Raw genomic sequence first — 21,211 nt, forward strand, 5'->3', positions numbered from 1 at the left:
TTAAAGAGACAGAGGCCCAATTTAAAAGCGTTAAACCATGAAGTAACATTTTTTTAGTCAGATTTGATATATGTAGTATTTTAAAATCAACTGACTAACATAGTTACTTGATTGTGCTGTAAAATGGAACCATGTGCCTGGAAACACACGACCTCTGCTGTGAGGTGAGAGTTTGAACCCGAGGCCAGAGGTCCTTCTGGCATTACAACAAAATAACAGAGAAACTCCTAACGTCCTGGATGATCCAGACGGCTGGAACCTGCAGGTTCTGGAGGCCCGTCAGAGAAGATGGGATGACGGCAGATTGGACCCGCCTCTGCACCGAGACAGAGGATTTAGCTAACAAGCTAATGAACGGTCCAATTACAAAAGATGGCAGAGTCCTGGAGCCACTCATTTATGAACAGAACCAAGTTCTACCGGACCCGTCAGAACATCTGAACATCACACTCATCATGATTCAGATCAACGTTTGTCTTCCAGGATGAGATGATCCACAGAACCGAGTGCATGAGTTCACATTTAGGACCAGAACCACAAACAGCCGCAAAGATACAGCAAAACCCGAGAACGTCACAGAACCAGCCGGTTCTGGTGAGTCATGATGACTGGGTCTGCACTGAGCAGTACCTCAAGGAAACACCCAAAGAACTCCCTCAACATCCAAAGGTTGGGATAGTCATGAACTCAAACTGTCCTCCTCAGACGACAGGAGACCAGGAACCACCGGCGCCACCGTGAGGCTGAACGGAGATCTGCAGACATGGACAAACTAAACGTCTTCTGGAGAAACGAACACCGACGAGACGAGACTTTAAAACAATCCACCACGCGTCAAATGTGGTAGAGGCAGCATCATGCTGGTAAGATCAGAGCTCTGGACAGAAAAAGCAGCTATTTGTAGCAGCGAGATGTTTTTTGATCAAAGTTTAAAATTTGTACCCAGGTGAAAAAAGTATACTTTAGTAAACTAAATGTTAACATACTTTAGTACTTTTATCGATGTACTTCAACTGTACTATTTTGGAACAACTAATTTTGTGCTTAGTATACTTTAGTAGTATTTAAATAGTATTAAATTACAACTAATAGTATATTTTAGTAAACTATACGTACTTTTTGGAACAACTTCAAGTGTACTTAGAGTGTATTTTTTAAATTTAGTATTTCAGAGCTTTATCATTATATTTTGATATAATTATATTTTGAATGTAATAATTCTGTCTCAGAATTATATTAAAAATATATATTTAATAAACTTCAAATATATTTTAAATATACTATTAATATATTAGAAATGTATTTAAATTACACTTATTTTTATTTTTGATTTCCTGCTATTGATGATAAACTATCATTTTAATTACTCGTGAAAGTTTTTATTCCTATTTTGTACATGACCTGCATAACTACACTACATTGTTTTAGGCTAAAATTACATGGAAAGATTAATTACACAAGATGCCCAAGGTAATTTAAATATTTTGTTTAATTACCGACATTTTAAAATTGTCCAATTTTACTCACAACTTTATTAACTTTACATAAATTATCAATTTACACATCTAAAGTGAACACATGAACATGAAGTGTGGCAATAAAACATGACAGTGAGGATCAACAACAGAACATTCCCATTCACTGCACTTTACAGGAACCTACAAAAAGAACAATAGAGCAATTAAACAGAAAGTATTTGTATTTAAAGAAGACAGAAAAATGGCAAATAAAAAAATAATACTTACAATTTTAAGACGTTGTGGACTCGCCATGTATGTGACATCATAAGAACTGATGATGATTGGGACCAGATGCCTGGGGTGGAAAAACATTTCTGGGTTCTTTGCTTGTTTATGTTAGAAGTAGAAAAAAAATAGTCAGCAATGTCATAGAGTCAGTTGATGTTGGTATTAACTATGAAGCTGTTTTAAGTTTGGAAAATCTTTCCATCCATGATCTGAACACACTGATCCTTGCAGGGTGGTGAGGGGGGCTGGTGGTGCCCATCTCCAGCAGCCATCAGATGAGAGGCAGGGTTCACCATGGACAGGTCACCAGTCCATCACAGGGCCCTGAAAGTCAACAACAAATTAAATGTATGAAAGATAAATGTTAGATTATCAAGAAGAGAAAAATTCTTTCCAGTTACCTTTAAATCAAATCATGTTTATTAAGCACTTGGTGTTGGTAACACAGCAGTTTTTGTTGTTGAAAATGTAGCTTTAGCTCCTCAGTAAAAAACAAACTTACACCATGAAGACGATGTGGAGGTTCATCCTCAGAGCTGGTTGGTGATCTGATAGAGTCAGAGCTTCTTCTGAGACAGAAAGTCTTTAGGTTTCCTAACACCTGATTTCTCTGGCTTCCTCTTTCATCTTCATTTGTTTAGACTGCAAACATGTTGAAGATAAAATCATAGATGAACGATTTAGAACAACAACAACCTCACAATATCAAAGTCTCTTTGTCTTATGGAGCTTAATTAAAACCATGTTAGTTTATGAATTAAAGTATAAGTCCCAACAAACAGCCTCCATGCAGTTATAATATGAAGCTGAATTATTGCTATAGTAATAATCATACAAGTCACAATAAAATTGATAAAATAATTATTTATGAAACCAACGTAAGTTATATATATTAACTGCACTGTTTATAATTAAATGAAGATAATTAATAAGCAAACTTACCAACAACTAGCAACACTTAGCAGCCTTCGTCCCTCCGGGCTCCTTTTGTGACACACATTTCATTTCCATCGGTTGTTGTCCTGTTGTGTTGTCGTCTAACTCGGACTAGGACGTCAACAGCTTGAATTTACCTAAATTAGTAACTATTATCAAGGCCCTCTCTGGTTTTAAGGAACAGCGTCTGTTATCTTCCCTGCTTCAAGTTTTTTCAGCTCTTTGTGGCGTTTTTTAAATAAATGAAAGTGTGCAATACCGCCACCATCTGGTCTGGAGTGTGAACTGGAGCTAATGCCGTTGATTATAAGGTTTTACGTCACACATCTGAAAATTGATTGGATACTTTCTTAAAAATTACATGATTATCATTTTTTTATTGTATGCAATTTTAATCAATAGTAAAAGATTATTAAGGCACTTAAAAGTTCATACATATTAATTTATATTTTGTCCACTTAAAGTATACTTTTATTAAAAGTGTATTTTGGTACAATTATGTTTAAGTGTGTTTAAAGTACTAATTTCGAAATTGGAAAAAGTGTATTTTTAGTATACTTCACATATACTTATAGGTAGTACACTTAATATTTAGTATACTTAAAGTGTACTTTCACAAATTTAAGTATGTTTGAAATACACTAACGTATACTTTTTTTTAACCTGGGTAGCTAATATCTTTTTGATAAAAAAAAAAGGCAGACTTCTAGCTTGTTGCTGTTTTACAAAAAGTTCCTAAGTTTGTGGTAATTTTTTGAAGTGTTACCAGAGTTGTATCTAGCTGTTTTCTAGAAAAAAGCTGCTAGTTGTGTTATTGAAAAAAGTCGCAGCGCTCTGCTCGTCTCCACACGTGGCCACGGCCCCCAGAGGTTCTTTTCATGAGAAAAACCTACTGAGTTTTGCTTAAAAAAACTTTTTTTTAAACATTTAAATCACACATTTGTCTCATGAAGTGATTTCTTTTTTTGCAAAACAAACTTATTTGCGCTTGTCATAAATCTTTTCTTAATATTCTAAGTTTTTGTTAGAGTCAAAGTTTTGCTTGTGATTCTCACATGACGTCTTGGGCAGGAACTAAAATCACAACAACAGATTTATGATGTGTGCAAATAAATGTTTATGTTTGGCAAATAACTTTTTATGTTCATGAGACAATTTTATTTAAAAAAAAAAAGTTTTTTTAAACAAAACGATTTGTTTTTAAAAAAGGAATCATTACAATTCCAAACGTTTTAGTTACTATTTTATTTTACTTAACTGAGGTTAGTTTTTTTCTCCATTGAATAATTGGGGACAAAATGTAACTTCATACTCTGCGAACCCTAAACTGGAGTTTTTTCCCCTTCATTAATTATGCACTTTATATCTATCATGGTAATTCAGGGTGAGTTATTTTTAATTCTCAATGAATATGGACTTTTATTTAAGTGTTATTCTCCTTCAAGATACATTTACCTAACGCTAGAATAAATGAAATGTACATTATGCAGCAAAGGAAATTAGAAGATCGGACATTTATCCATTATGGAGATGATCGGTTCTGGACGGGCGATGTGCCCTTATTGCATAATAAATACTGAAGAATGACTGATATCATTAACGATACAGGGGAGAAGATTTTTAGTTATCTAGCTTTGCTAGCAAAGTCGTTAGCTAGCAGCTAGCTAATAGCACAACAACAACAGCCTAATATCTGTATGATAAAAATAGTGAATCGATAGATAAGAACAGTTTCTCCTCACCTGTCTGTCTCCTCCCCTCAGTAGTTCTTCGGAGAAAGGCAGACGCAGAGGCCTGTCAGTGTCTGTTGTATTTCATTACCTCTCTGCTTAAACCGCGACTGCGAGCTGAAGCAGAAATAATACTTCAAGGTTTTCCGTCATCTGCTTTTATTTGTCTTTGTTGCTCTGAACGCTTCACTGGCAGAGCAGATTTAGTCCTACAAGATAGACGATAGTTTATGCATTTAAAGTCGGACCAATCACAACGCTGGCGCCTCTGCGGCATGTTGCCTCTGCGTGTTGCCTCTGTGCGTTGCCTCTGCGTGTTGCCTCTGCGTGTTGCCTCTGTGCGTTGCCTCTGCGGCGTGTTGCCTCTGCGCGTTGCCTCTGCGCGTTGCCTCTGCGTGTTGCCTCTGCGCGTTGCCTCTGCGTGTTGCCTCTACGTGTTGCCTCTGCGTGTTGCCTCTGCTCGTTGCCTCTGTGCGTTGCCTCTGTGTGTTGCCTCTGCGTGTTGCCTCTACGTGTTGCCTCTGTGTGTTGCCTCTGCGTGTTGCCTCTACGTGTTGCCTCTGTGTGTTGCCTCTGCTCGTTGCCTCTGTGCGTTGCCTCTGCGTGTTGCCTCTGCGTGTTGCCTCTACGTGTTGCCTCTGCGTGTTGCCTCTGCGCGTTGCCTCTGCGTGTTGCCTCTACGTGTTGCCTCTGTGTGTTGCCTCTGTGTGTTGCCTCTGCGGCGTGTTGCCTCTGCGGCGTGTTGCCTCTGCGCGTTGCCTCTGCGGCGTGTTGCCTCTGCACGTTGCCTCTGCGTGTTGCCTCTGTGTGTTGCCTCTGTGTGTTGCCTCTGCGGCGTGTTGCCTCTGCGCGTTGCCTCTGCGTGTTGCCTCTGCGGCGTGTTGCCTCTGCACGTTGCCTCTGCGTGTTGCCTCTGCGGCGTGTTGCCTCTGCGCGTTGCCTCTGCGGCGTGTTGCCTCTGCACGTTGCCTCTGCGTGTTGCCTCTGCGTGTTGCCTCTGCGCGTTGCCTCTGCGTGTTGCCTCTGCGCGTTGCCTCTGCGTGTTGCCTCTACGTGTTGCCTCTGTGTGTTGCCTCTGTGTGTTGCCTCTGTGTGTTGCCTCTGCGGCGTGTTGCCTCTGCGGCGTGTTGCCTCTGCGGCGTGTTGCCTCTGCTCGTTGCCTCTGCGTGTTGCCGTAGCTGGATTGAGTTGACCTCAGCACGGATCCCACGCGCCTCTTTTCAAACTGGACACACGCTGACCTGTATGGATGTTTCCATCAACCCAGCTGTAGCATCGCTGCAGGTATTTGCTGTTTGTTCCAAATGCTTCATGGAAATGAATGGGGAACTATTCATAACTGTGGTATCAGGTTCTCCCTGCTACTTTTATTATGGTTTTTTATCGCAACATGCTTAATAACGCAACAGGGGAAAAAACCTCATTTACTCAAAAATGACTAGGAGAGGGCAACAAAACACAACTAAACGGACAGAACAACATTAACTGGTCCTGCAATCAGAGAAGCAAAATGTTTTGGGTGGACTGTCACTTTATGCTGCGGTGCTAAGAGTAAACAGGAGATCTCACAGAGGGGCGATTCATAAACACACAGTGAAGAGGCTGAGAGGTTAGAGAATGAGAAAAGGTACAAAAATAAATAAAGAAGGTGAGATTACACATAAAATTAATTGGCTGATCTGCTTGGTGCATCATCCTTGTCACTGATTCAAATGTAAAAAAAAATCTAATTGTTAGATGTTAAATATTTTCCTTATGAACAAAACAAGCAATTAAGGCAAAATATGATCTGTTTAAGGGGATCCTCCTCACTGACGGTTCAAAATAGATCCAGCAGAGGCTTAGAGACAGTTTCTAAATGTGACTGATGTGTTTAACGTCTGGAAAAATATTCTATAAAACACTTGTACTAATTTGTTTGTTTATGGGTGTTGTCATAGGTAAAATCTTTGATTTTTACACATATGAGTTGAAAAACAGGACAAATACAAAACTTAAATTTATGCACATTTATTGACTTTCATTCATGGATTTAAATGTCTACCATGCATTTTTTATTGACAGTAGTCCCACCTTACACATAACTCTGTGTTTCCATAGCAACTAAAACAAACAAGAACCTGTCACAGATTGTTTGACATCATCATGCCACCAATGTTCTCATCTATGATGTCATAAAGGTTCAAAAGATTATTATTATCATTTGGAATACAAGAATTGTCAGTTTGCTCTCCAGCTGCCTTAGAATCCACGTAAAGAGAATTTCACACCATTTCAACTGAAAAATGATGCTATCGATCGGTTGGGGCCTGGGCTACTTAGCCTCTAAAGGAGTGGAGAAACTTCTAGGTCAACATAAAGAAGAAGTTGCCGAAGACCGAGACGAGGATATCAGGTGGAGATATTTTGGGTTTGAGGAGTTAATTCCAGAGGACCAAAGCCACGCGGCCGTTTCCGCCAACATCGCCAGCGCCATTTCAGGTGTCGTGACAAGACTGACAAGTTTCACCCCTGAAGACGCCGTGGCTTTGGAGACCATCTGTGCAATGAATTGGGAAACTTGCTCTGAGGACACAGATGAAGAAAAGGATGACATGGACGCTTCCACCAACCGTGTCAGTGCCGCTTCAGGGGTATTGACACCTTTACCTGATTTTACCCCTGAAGACACCGTGGATCTTGCCACCAGATGTGAACTGGACTTAGAAACACGCCCTGAGGACGCAGATGAAGACCAAAGTGACATGGACGCTTCTGCCAGCCTTGTCAGTGGCACTTCAGGTGTCTTGACAAGTTTGGAAACTTTTAGTGATGAAGCTCCTGTGGCTTTGGAAAACATCTGTGGACTCCATTTGGAAACTTGTCCAGGGGACGCAGACACTGATGTCTGTACAAGTGTCGATGTTCCCCTTGACGAAATGGACCTGGCCGTTGAAACGAGCTGTGACGGCCAGGAAGATGCGTTAAATTTAGAACCGGTCTATGAGGATCCATTGGTAGAAGAGGCGTCTTCTGTTGATGGAAACTCAGAAGACGGAGTTCAGAATTACGCAGACCATTTTGATGGCATGGATGCTGCAGATACGGACGTCGCCTCAAAGGAAATCCCTTCTTCTGACACAGCTGCTGATAATGTTGTGGCACATTTTGAAGACGTTTCTGAGCATTCTTCAGAAAAACCATCTTCTTCACAAATTCTCACAGAAGATGACATTGAATTCTTCAAAAATTATTACAGGAGGTTGGTTTCCTCTAGGAGATCATCCATCCGGGGATATTTAAATTTGGAGAATTACGTGCCACCTTTAGAGAGAATTTCTGAGTGTTCAACCTCAGAAGAAATGGATTCTGAAGAAAGCTCAGAAAGCCACAACATCATGAAAGCAATGATGTTGAAGAAGTGGATGTTTCCTTTGAGGAAGTCCCTTCTGAAAGCAGAAATGCCGGAAATTTAAGGTCACGAGTTTCCGAGTGGCTTCGCCAGCAGGGCAGTAGGTTGGCTAATCTCCTACCAAGGAGAAAAGCCAACAAGTAGCAGTTCGCATTGGGCACCTTTTGTGGAGCTGTTGGAGGGGTGCTGGAGAGTGTCCCTCCAAGAGACTTCCTTGTTCTGCTGGGGGATTTCAACACTCACATGGGCACTCACAGTGAGACCTGGAGGCTTGTGGTTGAGAGGATCGGCCACCCTGATCTAAACCCGAGTAGTGTACTGTTATGTGACTTCTGTGCTCGTCATGGACTGTCCATAATGTACACCTTGTTCAAGCATACGGGTGTCCATGTGTGCTCATAGCACAAGGACACCATGGCCACATTTCTATGGTAGACTTTGTTGTTTCCCATCTGATCTGTGGCTGTATGTCTTGGACTCTTGGGTGAAGACAGGCAGAGCTGTCCACTGACCACTCGCTGGTTGGTATCCTCCCAATCATCAGCCAACTTCCAGTCAAACCAGAGAGGCCCAAAAGTGTTGTGAGGATCCTGGCAGAGTCATCTGTGAAACAGAGCTTCAAATTTCACCTCTGGAAGAACATCGCCCCATTGTCAATGCGGCTTATCGGAGATGTGGACACAAGATTTTCTGTGCCTGTTTTGGGGACGACCCTAAAATCAGCTCGTAGGCACCAGAAGGGAGGGATGCTCTCAAACCAAAGATAGAGAACTATCAGGTCTTTTTGGACTGACACCCTGGAAGCAGCTGATGGATACTGGCAGTCCAACTAGCATGCAGCTCGAGTGGTCGCTAAGGGAGGAACTCGGGTGTAGAGGAAGTTCCCAGAGCCCATGGAGAATGACTTGGAGGCGGACTGCGGCGAGAAGACTGCGGCGGATGGACTGCGGCGAGAAGACTACGGCGGACGGAGGCGAGAAGACGGAGGCGGATGGACTGCGGCGGACGAAGGAGAGAAGACTGCGGCGGACTGCGGTGAGAAGACTGCGGCGGACGGAGGCGAGAAGACTGCGGCGGATGGACTGCGGCGAGAAGACTACGGCGGACGGAGGCGAGAAGACGGAGGCGGACGGAGGCGAGAAGACTGCGGCGGATGGACTGCGGCGGACGAAGGAGAGAAGACTGCGGCGGACTGCGGTGAGAAGACTGCGGCGGACGGAGGCGAGAAGACTGCGGCGGCAGGAGGCGAGAAGACTGCGGTGGATGGACTGCGGCGGATGGACTGCGGCGGACGGAGGCGAGAAGACTGCGGCGGACGGAGGTGAGAAGACTGCGGCAGATGGACTGCGGCGGATGGAGGCGAGAAGACTGCGGCGGACGGAGGCGAGAAGACTGCGGCGGACGGAGGCGAGAAGACTGCGGCGGACGGAGGCGGATGGACTGCGGCGAGAAGACTGCGGCGGACGAAGGAGAGAAGACTGCGGCGGACAGAGGCGAGAAGACTGCGGCGGCAGGAGGCGAGAAGACTGCGGCGGATGGACTGCGGCGGACGGAGGCGGATGGACTGCGGCGGACGGAGGCGAGAAGACTGCGGCGGACGGAGAAAAACAGGATGGCGTTCAGGAACCAGCAATGCCACCAGCTGTGCAGCCAGATATACACTGCTCAAAAAAATAAAGGGAACACTTAAGTGTTCCCTTTATTTTTTTGAGCAGTGTTCTGAGCAGTGTATATATATTTTTTTATTTTATTTTTATTATGTCAGTTTTGGTCCTCCATATAAATATAAATATATAAATAAAATAATAAACACATAAAGAATAATATATTTATCAAAATATGTATTTATGCTTTTATTTTTTAGCACAAAAAAAAAATATATATATATATATATATATACACAACATAATAATAAAAGAGAAATATAAAATAAATAAAAAATAAAGATATAAATAAAAGAAACATATATATATATATATATATATTATTTTTATTATGTCAGTTTTGGTCCTCCATATAAATGATAAATATATAAATAAAAGAAATAATAAAAGATAAATATATATTTTTTAAAAATACATTATATATACACACAACATAATAATAAAAGATAAATATATAAATAAAAGTATAAATATATATATATATATATATATATATATATATATATATATATATATATATATATATATATATATATATATATATATAGCCAGAGGCGTCATTGCTGGTGACGCTCTGACTTATGACGTAGACACCATCCATGTTATTGGACCTACGGAAATTTCGCGCATGCGCACCACGCTGGGGGGCAAAAACACTAATCTTTTACGTGTCATCCATAGCCGCGTTAACTCAGTGAAACTTAGAAATGTAGGTATTAATTTGGTGCTGTGATCCACAGCAAAGTGATCTGTATCCGCCAAGCTACGCAGACTCGTTGCCATAGCAACTGACAACAATGCCACTTCATGTTTTAGGATTTAACACCAAAAAACATTCAAGAATTTTGCACACAGAACAAAACATTTAGTTTGTTGTTGTTGTACGTTTTAGGCTTAATGTTTTATTAATAAATAATAGCTGTGGTGGATTAGCTACCGCTGCTACTTTACTGAATTATTTAAACATTAACTGTAGCCCACAAAACGCACATTTAATTAAAAAACTGAACAAAAACATCTTATTGCTGTCTTACCTTCACGTATCAATGAAATCCATGCGCCGCTAATCCTACACAGGAATATCTGTTCATCCAAAGCCAAGTTTATCCTGCATGTCTTTTCTACTCCGTCTGAGAATCAAACTGTGTGGAAGTAAAACCTTCAGCTCCGGTGTTGAAACTTTCAGCTCCGGTGTTGGTCTAACTTTAGTTATCATCTCCTGCTTCAATTAAAAATCCACTTTAGAAAACTGTTTAAGTGTAGAAATGCAGTCTTTCATGTTGAAGAGAGAAGAAAATAAATATATGGCTGTACTTTACTTATTTACTGTGTGGCTAGCTCCACGGCTAGCTCACCGTGTCTTACTCTGCAGCTGTGCAGTCACTATATCTGGGATCATGAGCGCCCCCAGCGGTGAGGCAAGAGAACTGCCTGCCTCACCTCGAGTCTGTTCTCTGGAGTGAAAATATCTCTGTGTGTAAAAATATCTGTGCGTGTGTAAAAATATCTCTGTGTGTAAAAATATCTCTGTGTGTGTAATACTCGATTTATAAACCTTAAAAATAAAATAAACCTTCTCCTACGCCCATACATGTTGAAAAAGTTCACACAAATCACCTGGTACACACAAAACTGCATTTACACACAAATCCGGTTACAAGAGCACAACTATTTTTGAGACTCATTTCAGCTTCGCTCCCAGGTTTGTGTAGATGGTGCGTTTACATGCTAGTAAAAGCTGGGACATCTGAGTTTTGCTCTGAGTCTGGTGTTTTTATCCTCTGAACGTTTCTCATTGTGCCGAAGTGGCAAATACGTTGGTTCGCTGGAAAACGGAATATCTCAGCACTTCCTTATAATATCCTACAATTATTTATAGACATATTGTGTGTTTTTGAGCGGTACAGGAGACCAAGTTCAGTTTGAACATCTGAAGGGAGCGAGAAGGTTGGTTAAGAGCCAACGGCTCCGTCTGATTAAACTTCATTCATTCATTCATTCAGACGTCCAGTCACGCCTCAGTCCTGCTCTTCTGATTTACCTGTTCATATTTTTACCTTTCTTGGCTCTAATAATATTATGGGATGTCTCCGACCGTCTCCTGCCTGCAGTAAAAAGTAGCGTGTTGCCTCTGCGCGTTGCCTCTGCGGCGTGTTGCCTCTGCGGCATGTTGCCTCTGCGTGTTGCCGTAGCTGAATTGAGGTGACCTCAGCACGGATCCCACGCGCCTCTTTTCAAACTGGACACACGCTGACCTGTATGGATGTTTCCATCAACCCAGCTGTAGCATCGCTGCAGGTATTTGCTGTTTGTTCCAAATGCTTCATGGAAATGAATGGGGAACTATTCATAACTGTGGTATCAGGTTCTCCCTGCTACTTTTATTATGGTTTTTTATCGCAACATGCTTAATAATGCAACAGGGGAAAAACCTCATTTACTCAAAATGACTAGGAGAGGGCAACAAAACAACTAAACGGACAGAACAACATTAACTGGTCCTGCAATCAGAGAAGCAAAATGTTTTGGGTGGACTGTCACTTTATGCTGCGGTGCTAAGAGTAAACAGGAGATCTCACAGAGGGGCGATTCATAAACGCACAGTGAAGAGGCTGAGAGGTTAGAGAATGAGAAAAGGTACAAAAATAAATAAAGAAGGTGAGATTACACATAAAATTATTTGGCTGATCTGCTTGGTGCATCATCCTTGTCACTGATTCAAATGTAAAAAAAATCTAATTGTTAGATGTTAATATTTTCCTTATGAACAAACAAGCAATTAAGGCAAAATATGATCTGTTTAAGGGGATCCTCCTCACTGACGGTTCAAAATAGATCCAGCAGAGGCTTAGAGACAGTTTCTAAATGTGACTGATGTGTTTAACGTCTGGAAAATATTCTATAAAACACTTGTACTAATTTGTTGTTTATGGGTGTTGTCATAGGTAAAATCTTTGATTTTACACATATGAGTTGAAAAACAGGACAAATACAAACTTAAATTTATGCACATTTATTGACTTGCATTCATGGATTTAAATGTCTACCATGCATTTTTATTGACAGTAGTCCACCTTACACATAACTCTGTGTTTCCATAGCACTAAAACAAACAAGAACCTGTCAAGATTGTTTGACATCATCATGCCACCAATGTTCTCATCTATGATGTCATAAAGGTTCAAAAGATTTTATTATCATTTGGAACACAAGAATTGTCAGTTTGCTCTCCAGCTGCCTTAGAATCCACGTAAAGAGAATTTCACACCATTTCAACTGAAAAATGATGCTATCGATCGGTTGGGGCCTGGGCTACTTAGCCTCTAAAGGAGTGGAGAAACTTCTAGGTCAACATAAAGAAGAAGTTGCCGAAGACCGAGACGAGGATATCAGGTGGAGATATTTTGGGTTTGAGGAGTTAATTCCAGAGGACCAAAGCCACGCGGACGTTTCCGCCAACATCGCCAACGCCATTTCAGGTGTCGTGACAAGATTGACAAGTTTCACCCCTGAAGACGCCGTGGCTTTGGAGACCATCTGTGCAATGAATTGGGAAACTTGCTCTGAGGACACAGATGAAGAAAAGGATGACATGGACGCTTCCACCAACCGTGTCAGTGCCGCTTCAGGGGTATTGACACCTTTACCTGATTTTACCCCTGAAGACACCGTGGATCTTGCCACGGTGTCCAGATGTGAACTGGACTTAGAAACACGCCCTGAAGACGCAGATGAAGACCAAAGTGACATGGACGCTTCTGCCAGCCTTGTCAGTGGCACTTCAGGTGTCTTGACAAGTTTGGAAACTTTTAGTGATGAAGCTCCTGTGGCTTTGGAAAACATCTGTGGACTCCATTTGGAAACTTGTCCAGGGGACGCAGACACTGATGTCTGTACAAGTGTCGATGTTCCCCTTGACGAAATGGACCTGGCCGTTGAAACGAGCTGTGACGGCCAGGAAGATGCGTTAAATTTAGAACCGGTCTATGAGGATCCATTGGTAGAAGAGGCGTCTTCTGTTGATGGAAACTCAGAAGACGGAGTTCAGAATTACGCAGACCATTTTGATGGCATGGATGCTGCAGATACGGACGTCGCCTCAAAGGAAATCCCTTCTTCTGACACAGCTGCTGATAATGTTGTGGCACATTTTGAAGAAGTTTCTGAGCATTCTTCAGAAAAACCATCTTCTTCACAAATTCTCACAGAAGATGACATTGAATTCTTCAAAAATTATTACAGGAGGCTGGTTTCCTCTAGGAGATCATCCATCCGGGGATATTTAAATTTGGAGAATTACGTGCCACCTTTAGAGAGAATTTCTGAGTGTTCAACCTCAGAAGAAATGGATTCTGAAGAAAGCTCAGAACATGTTCAGATTGAGCCACAACATCATGAAAGCAATGATGTTGAAGAAGTGGATGTTTCCTTTGAGGACGTCCCTTCTGAAAGCAGAAATGCCGGAAATTTAAGGTCACGAGTTTCTGAGTGGCTTCGCCAGCAGGGCAGTAGGTTGGCTAATCTCCTACCAAGGAGAAAAGCCAACAAGTAGCAGTTCGCATTGGGCACCTTTTGTGGAGCTGTTGGAGGGGTGCTGGAGAGTGTCCCTCCAAGAGACTTCTTGTTCTGCTGGGGGATTTCAACACTCACATGGGCACTCACAGTGAGACCTGGAGGCTTGTGGTTGAGAGGATCGGCCACCCTGATCTAAACCCGAGTAGTGTACTGTTATGTGACTTCTGTGCTCGTCATGGACTGTCCATAATGTACACCTTGTTCAAGCATACGGGTGTCCATTTGTGCTCATAGCACAAGGACACCATGGCCACAGTTCTATGGTAGACTTTGTTGTTTCCCATCTGATCTGTGGCTGTATGTCTTGGACTCTTGGGTGAAGACAGGCAGAGCTGTCCACTGACCACTCCCTGGTTGGTATCCTCCCCAATCATCAGCCAACTTCCAGTCAAACCAGAGAGGCCCAAAAGTGTTGTGAGGATCCTGGCAGAGTCATCTGTGAAACAGAGCTTCAAATTTCACCTCTGGAAGAACATCGCCCCATTGTCAATGCGGCTTATCGGAGATGTGGACACAAGATTTTCTGTGCCTGTTTTGGGGACGACCCTAAAATCAGCTCGTAGGCACCAGAAGGGAGGGATGCTCTCAAACCAAAGATAGAGAACTATCAGGTCTTTTTGGACTGACACCCTGGAAGCAGCTGATGGATACTGGCAGTCCAACTAGCATGCAGCTCGAGTGGTCGCTAAGGGAGAAACTCGGGTGTAGAGGAAGTTCCCAGAGCCCATGGAGAATGACTTGGAGGCGGACTGCGGCGAGAAGACTGCGGCGGATGGACTGCGGCGAGAAGACTACGGCGGACTGCGGCGAGAAGACTGCGGCGGATGGACTGCGCCGAGAAGACTACGGCTGACGGAGGAGAGAAGACTGCGGCGGACAGAGGAGAGAAGACTGCGGCGGACGGAGGCGAGAAGACTGCGGCGGATGGACTGCGGCGAGAAGACTACGGCGGACGGAGGCGAGAAGACTACGGCGGACGGAGGCGAGAAGACTGCGGCGGATGGACTGCGGCGAGAAGACTACGGCGGACGAAGGAGAGAAGACTGCGGCGGACTGCGGTGAGAAGACTGCGGCGGACGGAGGCGAGAAGACTGCGGTGGATGGACTGCGGCGGATGGACTGCGGCGGACGGAGGCGAGAAGACTGCGGCGGACGGAGGTGAGAAGACTGCGGCGGATGGAGGTGAGAAGACTGCGGCGGACGGAGGCGAGAAGACTGCGGTGGATGGACTGCGGCGGATGGACTGCGGCGGACGGAGGCGAGAAGACTGCGGCGGACGGAGGTGAGAAGACTGCGGCGGACGGAGGTGAGAAGACTGCGGCGGATGGACTGCGGCGGATGGACTGCGGCGGATGGACTGCGGCGGACGGAGGTGAGAAGACTGCGGCGGATGGACTGTGGCGGACGGAGGCGAGAAGACTGCGGCGGACGGAGGCGGATGGACTGCGGCGAGAAGACTGCGGCGGACGAAGGAGAGAAGACTGCGGCGGACAGAGGCGAGAAGACTGCGGCGGCAGGAGGCGAGAAGACTGCGGCGGATGGACTGCGGCGGACGGAGGCGAGAAGACTGCGGCGGATGGACTGCGGCGGACGGAGGCGAGAAGACTGCGGCGGACGGAGGTGAGAAGACTGCGGCGGATGGACTGCGGCGGACGGAGGCGAGAAGACTGCGGCGGACGGAGGCGAGAAGACTGCGGCGGACGGAGGCGAGAAGACTGCGGCGGACGGAGGCGGATGGACTGCGGCGAGAAGACTGCGGCGGACGAAGGAGAGAAGACTGCGGCGGACAGAGGCGAGAAGACTGCGGCGGCAGGAGGCGAGAAGACTGCGGCGGATGGACTGCGGCGGACGGAGGCGAGAAGACTGCGGCGGACGGAGGCGAGAAGACTGCGGCGGACGGAGAAAAACAGGATGGCGTTCAGGAACCAGCAATGCCACCAGCTGTGCAGCCAGATATACACTGCTCAAAAAAATAAAGGGAACACTTAAGTGTTCCCTTTATTTTTTTGAGCAGTGTTCTGAGCAGTGTATATATATTTTTTTATTTTATTTTTATTATGTCAGTTTTGGTCCTCCATATAAATATAAATATATAAATAAAATAATAAACACAAAGAATAATATATTTATCAAAATATGTATTTATGCTTTTATTTTTTAGCACAAAAAAAAATATATATATATACATATATATATATATATACACAACATAATAATAAAAGAGAAATATAAATAAATAAAACTAAAGATATAATAAAAGAAACATATATATATATATATATATATTATTTTATTATGTCAGTTTTGGTCCTCCATATAAATGATAAATATATAAATAAAAGAAAAAAAAAAAGATAAATATATATTTTTTAAAAAAACATTATATATACACACAACATAAAAATAAAAAATAAATATATAAATAAAAATATAAATAAATATATATATATATATATATATATATATATATATAGCCAGAGGCGTCATGGCTGGTGACGCTCTGACTTATGACGTAGACACCATCCATGTTATTGGACCTACGGAAATTTCGCGCATGCGCACAACGCTGGGGGGCAAAAACACTAATCTTTTACGTGTCATCCATAGCCGCGTTAACTCAGTGAAACTTAGAAATGTAGGTATTAATTTGGTGCTGTGATCCACAGCAAAGTGATCTGTGTCCGCCAAGCTACGCAGACTCGTTGCCATAGCAACTGACAACAACGCCACTTCATGTTTTAGGATTTAACACCAAAAAACATTCAAGAATTTTGCACACGGAACAAAACATTTAGTTTGTTGTTGTTGTACGTTTTAGGCTTAATGTTTTACTAATAAATAATTGCTGTGGTGGATTAGCTACTGCTGCTACTTTACTGAATTATTTATACATGAACTGTAGCCCACAAAACGCACATTTAATTAAAAAACTGAACAAAAACATCTTATTGCTGTCTTACCTTCACGTATCAATGAAATCCATGCGCCGCTAATCCTACACAGGAATATCTGTTCATCCAAAGCCAAGTTTATCCTGCATGTCTTTTCTACTCCGTCTGAGAATCAAACTGTCTGGAAGTAAAACCTTCAGCTCCGGTGTTGAAACTTTCAGCTCCGGTGTTGGTCTAACTTTAGTCATCATCTCCTGCTTCAGTTGAAAATCCACTTTAGAAAACTGTTTACGTGTAGAAATGCAGTCTTTCATGTTGAAGAGAGAAGAAAATAAATATATCGCTGTACTTTACTTATTTACTGTGTGGCTAGCTCCATGGCTAGCTCACCGTGTCTTACTCTGCAGCTGTGCAGTCACTATATCTGGGATCATGAGCGCCCCCAGCGGTGAGGCAAGAGAACTGCCTGCCTCACCTCGAGTCTGTTCTCTGGAGTGAAAATATCTCTGTGTGTAAAAATATCTGTGCGTGTGTAAAAATATCTCTGTGTGTAAAAATATCTCTGTGTGTGTAATACTCGATTTATAAACCTTAAAAATAAATAACCTTCTCCTACGCCCATACATGTTGAAAAGTTCACACAAATCACCTGGTACACACAAAACTGCATTTACACACAAATCCGGTTACAAGAGCACAACTATTTTTGAGACTCATTTCAGCTTCGCTCCCAGGTTTGTGTAGATGGTGCGTTTACATGCTAGTAAAAGCTGGGACATCTGAGTTTTGCTCTGAGTCTGGTGTTTTTATCCTCTGAACGTTTCTCATTGTGCCGAAGTGGCAAATACGTTGGTTCGCTGGAAAACGGAATATCTCAGCACTTCCTTATAATATCCTACAATTATTTATAGACATATTGTGTGTTTTTGAGCGGTACAGGAGACCAAGTTCAGTTTGAACATCTGAAGGGAGCGAGAAGGTTGGTTAAGAGCCAACGGCTCCGTCTGATTAAACTTCATTCATTCATTCATTCAGACGTCCAGTCACGCCTCAGTCCTGCTCTTCTGATTTACCTGTTCATATTTTTACCTTTCTTGGCTCTAATAATATTATGGGATGTCTCCGACCGTCTCCTGCCTGCAGTAAAAAGCTAAACGCTCCACAGGAACATGATGAAAACGTTTTTCATGCTCCGTGGTGTCAGACATTCAGCTCACATTAGCGTCATGCGCTAATAGAGCCACGATTGGAGGAAGGATTGTTGAACCAGGAAGCTGCTTCCCATTGGCCGACCAAACGCTGGTTCTGTAAATATTCCCGCTGTCGGATCCGCCTCTCCGGTGGTTCTGTAAAGATTCCCGCTGTCGGATCCGCCTCTCCGGTGGTTCTGTCTGCAGCGCATTAATTTCTCGTCAACGTTGTGAAAAGCAACATGCAGCTGAACCTGCGCGGCGTTCATGACACAACGCACCCAGGTTTATAGAATGAATGATGATGTTAATGGTGATAACGAAGAGCACAGAGAAATTCAAGTAGAACAGAGAAAAAAAAAAGTCTTTATTTTTTGTTTTAAATGACACAAAACCAGTTTTATTTAGCTTGACTAAGAGGTAAAATGGTTCTTTGAATAAAGGTTGCAGACCCCTGCTATAAGCCAAAAATGTGATAGTTTTATGTATTTATGCACAAATTCAAATGGAAAAGCTATAGCTAAATGCTATACTCACCCATAAAGTCAACACCAGTGATAGAGGTGTTTGCACAAATGTACTTCCTCTACATTCTTCTTCAGAGAATACATGTAGATTTTGTCAGTAACAATGTGTACTGTTTAAATTGAGAATTTCCCTGACTGCGTGCATCTGATACAGTGATATGAATATCAAAACGTCGTTCTTGACATCAGAATTCCCTGAAACATGACCAAACAGCTCAGGAGTGTTGTTTGCTGCTTATCTGATGACCATTTTTATGTATAACTCTGGTATCTTGGTGGAAAACAACAAGAGGCCACACGCACATTCTCCCCTCAGTGTTGCACAAATCCATTTTTCCTGGAGAAAATCACACACAGGCAACATAACAGAGCTCTGATGTCGTCTCGGAGTCTATGAGCTACGTGGTGAACCGGCTGGCACAGTTCAGCTTGCAGATGAAGATAACTGTAGAGGCAGGCCTGTTGCTGTTTGTCCACACACCACAACAAACACCCGGCATTAAAAAAATGTGTGTTACCAAGGAAACTCATTATCTACTGGTCCTGTTGAACCCACCCTGGAGCTGAGTCTTATCCTCTGAGTCTACCGATTCTGTTTGCGTAAATCCAGCAATCACTGAAGCTTTCGGCTGAAGGAACACGACGGCGACTTGAAATTGATATGAAGTTGGCATGAGCACGCTTCTCCACTCCTCCACTGTTGTCTCTAAGGGCCACTATCATTTACTTGTACTCCCCTTCGGTCTCCATGTAGACATAAACAAAGAGACAAAACAGACGGTAAAAATACAGCATCATTAACCTCTAAAAACGACCTCCTTTCAAGTTGATGTTTGTTGACAGTCGGTGCTTTTCTATCTCTACATCTTCACCATCTAGCTTGTTCTTTAGTGGGGTTTTATCCCAAAAAATCTACAACTTCTGTACGTTTTTGTATTCAGTCTTCTTGACTGTACTTTGCAGAACCTTTACTGCAGTTACAGCTTCAAGCCTTTTGGGGTGTCTCTCCCAGCTTTGCTCATCTAGAGACTGAAATTTGTCTGTTCTTCTTGCAAACTACCGCCAGCTCTGTCCGATTGTAAGAAGAGAATCTGGAACAGAATCTTTAAAGTATTGCCACAGATTATGAATTAGATTTAGCGTGTTTTTGCACTTGATAACCAGGTAGATTCGGTTCAATTGTGGACCAAACTCAATATTTGTTACATTTTCATTTACCGTGGTTCGCTTCCACACTGCTGCAGTGTGTCAAACAAACCAAACCCTTTGAAAAGCTTGTTCGACCCGTCGCCTGTGGTGACGCTGCACCAAGAACCGCTGAAGGAAATGGCATAAAAACCTCTGAACAACACATGCGTGCAAATTTGTTAGTCACAAACGTAGACAAAAGTCAGAATTTAGCAGTCGTGGGTTTTGCGGACCACAAGCCATTCCTCCACTTTTTTTGGTTGCATTTACCCAGAGTGTTCGGCCTTGTAATTCGCTTCCTGCTTTTTGATCGGTCTCCGGTCTGCCAGAGTTCAATTAAAGCTGACTAAACAGGGCTGGTTGTGAATACACCCTTAAATAGCAGCACCTCAGTTATGTTTCACTCTAACCTTCCTGGATTGCTATAATGTTTCTACAGATAGACATTTGAACCCATGAAGTGTTCTGTGATATACTGGCTTGTAGAAGAACTTTGTCAGCCAGGCCAGACTCTGCAAGCATGAGCTCATGGCCTGCATGTAATTTATTTCTTTATTATGTGCTAAAGTTTCATGCAACATGACCTCAGCAGCAAAACTGGCAAGGAAGAAAGTTAAGTTCGAAAACAAAGTCAAAGTCTTTTGGTGATATTAGATAAATGATGCAATCATTTATTATTATCATTTATTATTATTTTTTTAACCCTGTGTTTTGGAAAACTTTATGTTTTTTGTTTTTTTCCCATTTCTGTTCCAACAGTTCAGATGAAGAAGTCAGACAGAACTCAAGAAAAATAAAAATAATATATAAAAAAAAGAGCTAAAGTTTAAAACTGAAACCACCAAACAGGAGCTCCAAAACAAACGTGGGGGAGGAGATTTTCCACTACATGGATTATTATCATCATCCAGCACTATGCAGAAGTTAAACGTGAGCCAGTGGTTTGGCTTTAAAATCTAGGATCACAAGTCAAAAACACTGTCAGAGGGATTTGCTACCAAAGTGGATCTAGTGCTATGTTACTGCAAGGCCTAATTTAGGCTAGTTCTCGTATCTATAAAAAATCACTGCTTTACGCCCTGAAACACTCACGCAGAAGGAACAATATTCTCTTTAAGCAACTGAGATGATGAGCATCTCAGTATATACATTTGTATATAATGTGACATTATATACAAATAATGTCACATTATTTGTATATAATGTCACATATATATGTGACATTATATATGTCACATATATAATGTGACATATATAATGTCACATTATATATTTGTATATAATGTGACATTATATACAAATATAATGTGACATCAAGCTAGTTTTAAAACATTTTTGTCAAATCAGAAGAAGAAAGCAATGAAGTGAAAA

At 42.5% G+C, this 21,211-nt stretch overlaps 1 protein-coding gene and 1 long non-coding RNA gene across 2 annotated transcripts in view; both read right to left on the reverse strand.

Moving 5' to 3' along the window:
* The window catches only part of LOC103474876 (uncharacterized), a 264,378-nt gene that overhangs the window by 83,385 nt on the left and 159,782 nt on the right, over nt 1–21,211 (reverse strand). The gene's annotated exons all lie outside the window — the stretch shown is intronic.
* Nucleotides 1,345–2,679, reverse strand: LOC145554716 (uncharacterized). The gene is made up of 3 exons (XR_014090700.1): nt 2,251–2,679; nt 1,746–2,072; nt 1,345–1,658 (listed from the first exon to the last, which is right to left on the reverse strand). It is a non-coding gene; the product is annotated as an uncharacterized LOC145554716 (long non-coding RNA).

Source organism: Poecilia reticulata, chromosome 13, assembly GCF_904066995.2.
Source record: "Poecilia reticulata chromosome 13, P_reticulata-male-v2, whole genome shotgun sequence".
NCBI classification, from domain to species: domain Eukaryota; kingdom Metazoa; phylum Chordata; class Actinopteri; order Cyprinodontiformes; family Poeciliidae; genus Poecilia; species Poecilia reticulata.